Below are 10905 nucleotides of genomic sequence, written 5' to 3' on the forward strand. Positions count from 1 at the left end.
AAACCTCCACAGGCTCGGTCACTCGGCGATCCACAATTTCCTCTTGGATGCTCTAGACCATGACGCCTAACCGTCCGTAGGATGCATAGTCCTCAAAGGTAACAAGCGTCAGTTCCACACAGGAACAATCTCTTTAGTGATGCTCAATCACTTTGGGTTTGTAGGTGTTTGGTTTGGGTGTTTGGGTTTTTCCTCACTTGATGATTTTCGCTCAAAGTCCTCGGAGGATGGGATGCTCTCAATGACAAGTGTCAGTTTCTCGTGGAGCAGCCAACCAGCTACTGGTTGTAGGGGGTGGCTATTTATAGCCTAGGGAGCAGCCCAACATGATAAGACATAAATGCCCTTCAATGATATGAGTGACCGTTAGGTGGGTAGATATTTTGGGACAACTGGCACGTAGCACAACAACGGTTGGAAATTTTACTATCAAATTCCTCAGGGCTATCAGGTTCCTCACTTATAGGTAATCCGCACTGGCGAATTCCTAACTCCTCAGTCAAGACAAATTCCTCAGAGACCATAAGATCTTTGTCTCTGTCACTGAAGATATTGACTGAACTGAATGAGATTTCCAATGGCTTCACTCGAAAGGATTGGGTAGGTGTAGGATTTTGAGATGAGCATCACTTGGAAACTTTTCCTTAGTTTTACCTCGACCCCCTTTAACAGTACGGTGTTTCCTATGACTCGAGAAAGAGAAAAATGAAACTACGAAAACAAAGTCTTCAAGCTTCATATTCCTCGCATGAATATCAAGTCTTCGGGATCACACCTTCACTTTCAAAGTCTTCAGAAAGCCAAAGTCTTCAGTTGAAGACATTCATTTTTAGGGGTCGACTTTCTCTGTAAACATCAAACTCCTCATAGACTTATAGACTTGTGTACACTAACAAACGCATTAGTCCCTTAACCTATAAGTCTTCAATACACCAAAATCACTAAGGGGCACTAGATGCACTTACAAGTAGAAGCACTCAGTTTCAGGCTTATGTCCAGACTTGGGCTTCTTCGCTTGAGCAGCAACTTGCTTGTTGTTCTTCTTGAAGTTCCCCTTCTTCCCTTTGCCCTTTTTCTTGAAACTAGTGGTCTTGTTAACCATCAACACTTGATGCTCCTTCTTGATTTCTACCTTCGCAACCTTTAGCATCGTGAAGAGCTCGGGAATTGTCTTTTCCATCCCTTGCATATTATAGTTCATCATGAAGCCTTTATAGCTTGGTGGCAGTGATTGAAGAACTCTGTCAGTGACACTACCATCAGGAAGATTAACTCCCAGCTGAGTAAAGTGGTTATGATACCCAGACATTTTGAGTATATGTTCACTGACAGAACTGTTCTCCTCCATCTTGCAGCGATAGAACTTGTTGGAGTCTTCATATCTCTTAACTCGGGCATTTGCTTGAAATATTAACTTCAACTCCTGGAACATCTCATATGCTCCATGACGTTCAAAACGCTATTGAAGTCCTGATTCTAAGCCGTAAAGCATGGCACACTGAACTATCGAGTAGTCATCAGCTTTGCTCTGCCAGACGTTCATAACGTCTGGAGTTGCTCCTGCAGCAGGTCTTGCACCTAGCGGTGCTTCCAGGATGTAATTCTTCTGTGCAGCAATGAGGATAATCCTCAAGTTACAGACCCATTCTGTGTAGTTGCTACCATCATCTTTTGACTTAGCTTTCTCTAGGAACGCATTAAAATTCGAGGGAACTGTAGCACGGGCAATTGATCTACAACAACATAGATATGCAAAAACTATCAGGTACTAAGATCATGATAAATTAAAGTTCAATTAATCATATTAATTAAGAACTCCCACTTAGATAGACATCCCTCCAGTCATCTAAATGATCATGTGATCCATATCAACTAAACCATGTCCGATCATCACGTGAGATGGAGTAGTTTTCAATGGTGAACATCACTATGTTGATCATATCTACTATATGATTCACGTTCGACCTTTCGGTCTCAGTGTTCTGAGGCCATATCTGCATATGCTAGGCTCGTCAAGTTTAACCCGAGTATTCTGCACGTGCAAAACTGGCTTGCACCCATTGTATGTGAACGTAGAGCTTATCACACCCGATCATCCCGTGGTGTCTCGGCACGACGAACTATAGCAACGGTGCATACTCAGGGAGAACACTTATACCTTGAAATTTAGTGAGGGATCATCTTATAATGCTACCGCCGAACTAAGCAAAATAAGATGCATAAAAGATAAACATAACATGCAATCAAAATATGTGAGATGATATGCCCATCATCATCTTGTGCCTTTGATCTCCATCTCCAAAGCACCATCATGATCTCCATCGTCACCAGCTTGACACCTTGATCTCCATCGTAGCGTCCTTGTCGTCTCGCCAACTATTGCTTCTACGACTATCGCTACCGCTTAATGATAATGTAAAGCAATTACATGGCGATTGCATTTCATACAATAAAGCGACAACCATAAGGCTCCTTCCAGTTGCCGATAACTTTTACAAAAGATGATCATCTCATACAACAATTTATATCTCATCACATCTTGACCATATCACATCACAACATGCCCTGCAAAAACAAGTTAGACGTCCTCTACTTAGTTTTTGCAAGTTTTACGTGGCTGCTACGGGCTTCTAGCAAGAACCGTTCTTACCTACGCATCAAAAGCACAACGATTTTTCGTCAAGTTTGCTGTTTTAACCTTCAACAAGGACCGACCGTAGTCAAACTCGATTCAGCTAAAGTTGGAGAAACAGACAGTCGCCAGCCACCCGTGTGCGAAGCACGTCGGTAGAACTAGTCTCATGAACGCGGTCATGTAATGTCGGTCCGGGACGCTTCATCCAACAATACCACCAAATCAAAGTAAGACATTGGTGGTAAGCAATATGACTATTTTCGCCCACAACTCTTTGTGTTCTACTCGTGCATATCATCTACGCATAGACCTGGCTCGGATGCCACTGTTGGGGAACGTAGCATGCAATTTCAAAAAAATCCCTACGATCACGCAAGATCTTTCTAGGAGATGCATAACAACGAGGGGGGAGAGTGTGTCCACGTACCCTCATAGACCGAAAGCGGAAGCGTTAGGTTAACGCGGTTGATGTAGTCGAACGTCTTCACGATCCAACCGATCCAAGTACCGAATGTACGGCACCTCCATGTTCAGCACACGTTCAGCTCGATGACGTCCCTCGAGCTCTTGATCCAGTAGAGGGTCGAGGGAGAGTTCCGTCAGCGCGACGGTGTGGTGACGGTGATGGTGATGTGATCCGTGCAGGGCTTCGCCTAAGCACTACGACGCTGTGACCGGAGGAGTAAACTATGGAGGGGGCACCGCACACGGCTAAGAGAAATCTTGGTGTGCCCCCCGCCCCCATATATAAAGGGGGGAGGAGGAGGCCAGCGGCCAGGAGGGGCGCGCCAAGGGGGAAGTCCTACTTGGACTCCAAGTCCAAGTAGGATTCGCCCCCCCCCCCCCCCTTTTCCTTTCTCCACCGGAGGGAAAAGGAAGGAGAGGGAGAGGGAAAGGGAAAGGGAGGCGCCGCCCCCTCCCCCTAGTCCAATTCAGACTGCCATGGGGGGGCGGCCACCCCTTGCGGCCCTCCTCTATCTCCACTAAGGCCCATTATTCCCCCGGGGGGTTCTGGCAAGCCCTCGGTACTCCGGTAAAATATCCGAATCACTCAGAACCATTCCGATGTTCGAATATAACCTTCCAATATAAGAGTCTTTACCTATCAACCATTTCGGGACTTCTCGTCATGTCCGTGATCTCATCAAGGACTCCGAATGAACTTCGGTCACCAAAACACATAACTCATAATACAAATCATCATCGAACGTTAAGCGTGCGGACCCTACGGGTTCGAGAAGTATGTAGGCATGACCGAGACACATCCCCGGTCAATAACCAATAGCGGAATCTGGATGCTCATATTGGTTCCTACATATTCTATGAAGATCTTTATCGGTCAAACCGCATAACAACATAAGTCATTCCCTTTGTCATCGGTATGTTACTTGCCCGAGATTCGATCGTCGGTATCATCATACCTAGGTCAATCTCGTTACCGGCAAGTCTCTTTACTTGTTCCGTAATGAATCATCCCGCAACTAACTTATTAGTCACATTGCTTGCAAGGCTTATAGTGATGTGCATTACCGAGAGGGCCCAGAGATACCTCTCCGATACTCAGAGTGACAAATCCTAATCTCGATCTATGCCAACTCAACAAACACCTTCGGAGACATCTATAGAGCATCTTTATAATCACCCAGTTACGTTGTGACGTTTGATAGCACACAAGGTGTTCCTCCGGTATTCGGGAGTTGCATAATCTCATAGTCAAAGGAATATGTATAGTCATGAATAAAGCAATAGCAATAAAACTAAACGATCATATGCTAAGCTGACAGATGGGTCTTGTCCATCACATCATTTTCTAATGATGTGATCCCGTTCATCAAATGACAACACATGTCTATGGTCAGGAAACTTAACCATCTTTGATTAACGAGCTAGTCAAGTAGAGGCATATGAGGGACACTCTGTTTGTCTATGTATTCACACATGTACTAAGTTTCCGGTTAATACAATTCTAGCATGAATAATAAACATTTATCATGATATAAGGAAATATAAATAACAACTTTATTATTGCCTCTAGGGCATATTTCCTTCTGTATCTCATGTCCCGTAGCACCTTGATCACGCCCTCCGTGACAGAGGAGCCGGCCCAATGACCCTCCAGGATGGCATTGGCCATTGCTGGGGTTGAAAGTTGCTTGAGCTCGAGGACGCAGGTGCGATAGAGGCTAGATCTGGGCATTGGAGATCAGGAGGCAGTATGCGAGGGAGAAGGAATGGAAGAGTGAAATTGTTACCGCTTTCCTTTACTCTTATAAGCCTGTGAAAGGCCAAGAGTTCCCCCCTTTGCTGCGTCGTAGAAATCGCCACGACTTAACCAAAGATGTCATTACGCGTGTGGGGTGAAACAAAATCTTGATGATATAAATAAGGGCATGATCTTTGCCTTGATGAGACGTGCCAATGAGAAAACCGCCTTGGGCCACGATTCTAGCAACAATAACTCACCCGCCTAGTTATAGGTGGTGGCGTTTTGGAAAAAATGCAGGTCATAGGTACTGTTCACACATATATGGTTGGCCTTCGAGGCTAAGTTATCTCGTGTCTTCAGATGCAAAAAAAGTTTGGTTAAGCCATGGTCGGAAGGCGGATTCCTTTGAGAACAGACCCGATTGAAGCTTGCAATGGACGGAAAGACCCTGGATTATAAAAGGAATCGTCTAGGAAAACTTGCGTGTCAAGCCGAAGACTCTGAAACCGAACTCAAATTACTAATGGGAACTCGGCTGTCAAGCCGAAGACTCCAAGGCCGGAGGCATGTGTCCAAAGAAGATCATTGTCCTCGGCGTGGAAGACCAGTTCAGGGGCTACTGACGGTGTCCTGGACTAGGGGGCACCAACCTAGTTGGCCCACGGTCCATGGGCCGAGCTTATGGCCCACCGTACTCACAAGGAAGGACTCCGGGAGCCTCGCACTTCAACATGATCAAGATGGGCTCTGTCGAAGACTTGATGTGTACTCTAAGGAAAGCATCGGCCGCCGGCATTTTTATCCTTAGTTTGGCAACCGGCCATGTGTTACCCTAGGTACCCCAGCGTCTATATAAGTTGCGGGGTTTAGTCCATATGGAGGACGGTCACAATTACAACCACCTAGGTCTAGGGTTAGAACACAACTTGCGATCTCGAGGTAGATCAAGCATGTACTCGATACACAATCATTAATACAATCAAAAGCGGGACGTAGGATATTACCTCTTCGAGAGGGCCCGGACCTGGTTAAATACTGTCTCCTTTGTCCCTGTTTTCCGTAGATCCGAGATCCATAGCTCGGGGCCCCCTACCCCGAGGTCTGCCGGTTTTAGTACCAACAGTCGGCGAGAGAAATTCTGATGTTGGGCAACGACTGAGCTCGCGCGAGAGAGGGGACTGGGGATATGCACTCTATCTATGGGAGATGTGCTCTCGATCCCCCCTCTCCGTCTCTTAGCCACCACGTTCGCGCAGCTTGCTGCTTGGAGTGAAGGAATAGTAGTGGTGATGTGGCAACACGCCATGCGCCACAATTTGTGTGCTTCCATCCAACGATCACAATAGCGTTCGCTCGGAAACGACAAAAATCTGACATTAGTTATATAACATTTCGGTAAAAATATTGGATGTAATAACACTTCTATTATGGGACGGAGGGAATATATACTTGTGAGCATGCTCGATGAGCGGATATTTTTTTCTTTCTTTTGAATGTGAACCATCTAAAACCTTCTAAAGACACCCTAATCACGAGGAATTGATACTACAACGCACTACCCCGTCTGTATTTATTAGTCTCCTTCGCATTTTGTGTTATTTTGTGCTAACCTTTGACCATGTTTGATTAGCAAAACATGAGTTATCTATCAGAAAAATTGTATTCATAGATTTATATTTGAAATAAGTTTTGATGATTTTTTCTTCCGTAATGATATTTGGCAAACGTTCGCCGAGAGCCCAATCCTGATGAACGCCGAAACTCCTGCAAATTAAACAAACTTACATGGCAGTTTAGCAAAAATGCCACCCCCTCATACACAAACGGCCGCAAATGCCATGCTGACGGGCAAACGACCGCTGGCTACGGCGGTTCTATTTTTTTACATATAAAAACTATCTTTCACGAGTTAACTCTATGGTCAATCATTGACAGAAAATGCGAAGGGCTAACAAACCTAGACGATGGTAGTAGTGACAAGTGACGCAGAAGTTCTGTGACGCAATATTCGTAGCAAGTTCCTTGCTTTCCCAAAAATTCAAGACAAGATAGGAGGAGCCACGCAAGCACACACCGCCGCAGTCCGGCAGCAGCGCAGCACGCCCACACACCTGTGCGCACAGTACTTGAAAGCATCTGCTGTCCACAAGCCTGATATTATGACCACTGCAGCCCGAGAAGCTAACACCGAGTTCTCTTCCCAACACCTCTCGATCTGGTCACAACCACCACCCCCAGACTCGCGTCCTCCTCCCGTTGAACAGCACACACATCAGAAGAGGCCGAACCATGGATCCCCTCCCTCCCTCCTCCCTCGCCTCCTCCTCCCCCTCCTCCCCTCCTTGCCCTAGCCGTCCCGCTCCCCGCCCTGACCCGCTGGCCGGTGCCCGGTCATCCCCCTCTCCGCTTGCAGGTGCTCTCTCTCTCTTCCCTCCCCTGGCTCCCCGCGGGTGGGGTTCTCCCCTCTGTCTTCTCCGCTGCCAGTGCTCGGATCTCGTTTCTGGGCCCTTGCGTCTGATGAGGAGGATTCGCGGTCGTCAGTCCTTTCCCCCTGTGGTCCCGTGCCTTGTGCTGGGGGGTGGTGGTGCCTTCCGCCACTCCTCGTCCCCGCAAGTTCGCTCCTGGTGGCCGGGGCCGGTCGGTGGCCGCGTCTTCGTTGGTCGATGGCTGGATTCGGATCTCTCGGCGGCGGCGTAAGTCTAGTAAGTTTACTGTTGCGTCACATGATCTCGTTGTCCTGGGCAGTGCGCCTGAAGGGGAGCTTGGTGGCCTCCCATCCCCCTCTCCTGCAGCCTCTGCGGCGGCCTCGTCGCCGGCGGTGGCGACGGCGGGGTCGCTGGTGGCTTCGTGTAACCTAGATCTCGATTTCTTCGCGGTGGCCATCGGGCCGCGGGACGTCCCCTCGGGTGGGCTTGATGGGCCGTGCGGTTTGCCGTTGCCCAGTGGGCCTGCCTCTCCTCCCCCTCTTTCGTTGGTGGCAGATTTCCCCCCTCTGGTCCCGTCCGGCCCAGTTGGGCCCATCGTCCGGGTTCCTGCTCCTCAACCTTCTTTGGCCCATGTGGCGAGTCGGGCCCAGGTGGGCACGGCTCGGACGGGCTATTTATGGATCCCCCGCGGCTCTTCCTCCCCTTTGCTAGGGTTTCCGGCTTCCGCTTCCGATCTGCGCCGTCACCGTCTTCCCATTCGTCGCCTCATTAGATCCTCCCCACCTCCACCCCTCCTCCTTCCTTTTGCTGTGGTGCTATCCATGGACAAGTCGCGGGGCTCTTCCTGCGAGGCGCTCTCGGGCAGCAAGCGATGCCGTGAGGACTCCCCTTCCTCCGCGGTGGATCTGGAGCTCGAGGCTTCGCTCCGTTCCAAGTTGGAGGCGGATCAGGCGGTGCGCGAGCAGGTGGCTCGTGACCGCGAGGCTCGGGCTTCGGGTCCGGAGTGGTCGCAGCGCTCGGAGAGGGTTGGTGTGCCCGGATCCGGCCCGCAGTGCTCTGGATCTGGCCATTCTCTCTCTCTGGTGCTGGACCCGTGGGAGGCGGCGGTGGCCTCTGGCGGTGGTGTTTCTTCGTCTTCTGCCTCCCTTCCTGCTCCGGGAGTGGGCCGCGGTCCATCTACTCCGTCGCGCCCTCCTCCTCCTCCTCGCTCGGTTGGGGTTGGTGCTGGTGCTCGTCCGCCGCCTCGGTCCTTCGCGGGGCCAGCGCGTCGGCCGCCCGGTCCGGCCTCTGGGGCGCCCCCTTTTCCGGGGATGGGGGATGGGATCCTTCCTCCTCCTCCGTCGCTTCCGCAATCCCGCCCGTCCTCTGCTTCCCATAACAACCCCTCGGCGCTCACCTGCTTCGCTTGTCACAGGCCTGGCCATTTCCAGTCTCGCTGCACCAACCCTCCTTTTTGCCTGATCTGTCGCTCTGATGGTCACCTCACGGTCAACTGCATGGCTAGGAAGAAACCTCCCGCGGTCATCCAGTTCGGCTCGGGCCTCCCCGGTTGCGCCTTTTTCGCCTTCGACGGTGACCTGCCTGTCCGGGAGGTGGCACCTGCTCTATCTAATGCTGCGATTGTTACGGTCAAGGATCAAAAGATTTCGCCCCAAATTCTTCTGGAAGGGCTTCACATTTGGGATGAGGCTGGATAGGACTGGCAAGTTGTGCAGATATCTGAATTTGAGTTCTCTGTGGTGTTTCCCTCCAAAGAATGTTTGCGGATGATTGCCTCATGCACTAGCTTCACCTTGCCCCTCAATCAATTGGTGGTTTCTATTAAAGCGGCTTCTTGAAGTGGTACGACAGTTGGTCCTCTCTCTCAAGTCTGGGTTTTGATTGACGATTTGCCTGCTGGTCTCCGTTCGTCTGCTTTTCTCATGTCTTTCGGGGTTCTGATTGGGAAGCCCATCGAGGTGGATGAAGACTCTCTGAACAAGGTTGGCCCTGCTAGGATGAAGGTTTGGTGTGTGGATCCTGAACGGGTTCATGGCTCGATTGATATCTTCCCTTCTCCCAATGGTATTAAGCTTCAGGTGCGGGTGGAGGGGGCGGCTGCTTTTCAGACTCCCCTTCCCCCTCCTCCCCCTTCTAACCCTTCGGACAAGCATGATAAGGAGGGGGACGGATCTCTGGGTGGCCCTAATCTGGGCCATGGGTCTAACCTCCGCTTCACCCAATCTGAATGGGATGGTTTGGCAGATTCTGAATGTGAGTTGTTTCAATCCCAAGCTCCCTCTGGTGTTGCTCCTCGTGATGATTCGGTGATCCCGTCTGCTGCTCCCAATGTCCCTGCTGCTGGTGCTGATATGTCGAAGTTCCCGCCCTGCTCTGCTACCCCGTTTCTGGTGCTTGCTCCAATCTTCCTGTCCGCCCGCTCTCCCCCACTCGATCAGGAATTGAAGATCTTTCGGCCTCCCCGGCTCGCGATGTGGTGGAATCCCAGTCCCTCCGGAAGAAGAAATCCTCAGTGCGCAAATTCTCGGCTAAGAGCCGGAACTCGTTGGGCTCGAAGCACTCCATGACGGGGGTTTGTCGGCGTCTTGATCAAGATTTGGGATCTATGTCCCGTTCGGGTCCCCATGTTGGCTCTCCTGCTGCGCGGTCGCCTGCGATTCGATCCCATGTGTCCACGGCTCGCAAAGGAAGGCGGGTGGCGAATTCAGGTGTTTCTGTCCTGGAGCGGGCTGAAAAGCGGGCTACGGCGAAGGATCTCCCTCCCCCAGGTACATCTCCCGTTCCCTCTGTTGTTGCTTCTCCGGTTCGGTTGGTTCTACCTTCTCTTTCGGATGATCATCTTTTAAATATTATATCGGATGTGGGGGTGGTGGTTGATTCGTCTGTTGGTTCTCCTAGTTCTCTTCTTGCTATTATTCGGGCTAACGAGATGGCTCAGGCTGACATTGCCAAAGCCAAAGAGGTCGTTGCCTCTTAGGTAGGGGCTTCTAGTAGTGGTCCGGTCGTGGACGCGGGCGCTGGTAGTGGCCAGCCCCAATCCAACTTGTCTAAAAGGGGCACCATTAAGCGTGCTAAACCCTGCGTGGCCCCTTGCAGGTCGAGCCTTCGAATCAAGAATCTTTCTTATAAATGAGGGCGTTATTCTGGAATATTAGGGGGTTCGGTGCTAGGGGGCGCCGTGACCAACTTAAAGATCTGGTTCGTTCTAACTCTATTGACTTTGTGGGGCTGGTAGAAACCTTCAAGGAATCCTTCTCCCCTAATGACTTTTCTGCTATTGTGGGCATGGACATATTTAATTGGAACTTTTTACCTGCTTCGGGGCACTCTGGCGGGATCTTGATAGGCTCCAATAAAGATATTTTTGATTTTGTTGCTTTTGATCATGGGATCTTTTGGGCCAGTGTTATTCTCTCTCATAAAGCTCAGAATACTCTTTGTGAGCTTATAGTCGTCTATGGGCCTGCGGACCATTCTTTGTCGCCTTTATTTCTTAATGAAATTTCATTGAAGATCGATGCTTGTAATTTACCCATGGTTATTGGGGGAGACTTTAACCTTATGCGGTGCCCTAATGACAAAAGTAATGATAACTTCTCCTGGCCGCTGGCTAATGCCTTTAACGACTTCATTAGTGC

Source organism: Triticum dicoccoides, chromosome 6A, assembly GCF_002162155.2.
Source record: "Triticum dicoccoides isolate Atlit2015 ecotype Zavitan chromosome 6A, WEW_v2.0, whole genome shotgun sequence".
NCBI classification, from domain to species: Eukaryota; Viridiplantae; Streptophyta; class Magnoliopsida; order Poales; family Poaceae; genus Triticum; species Triticum dicoccoides.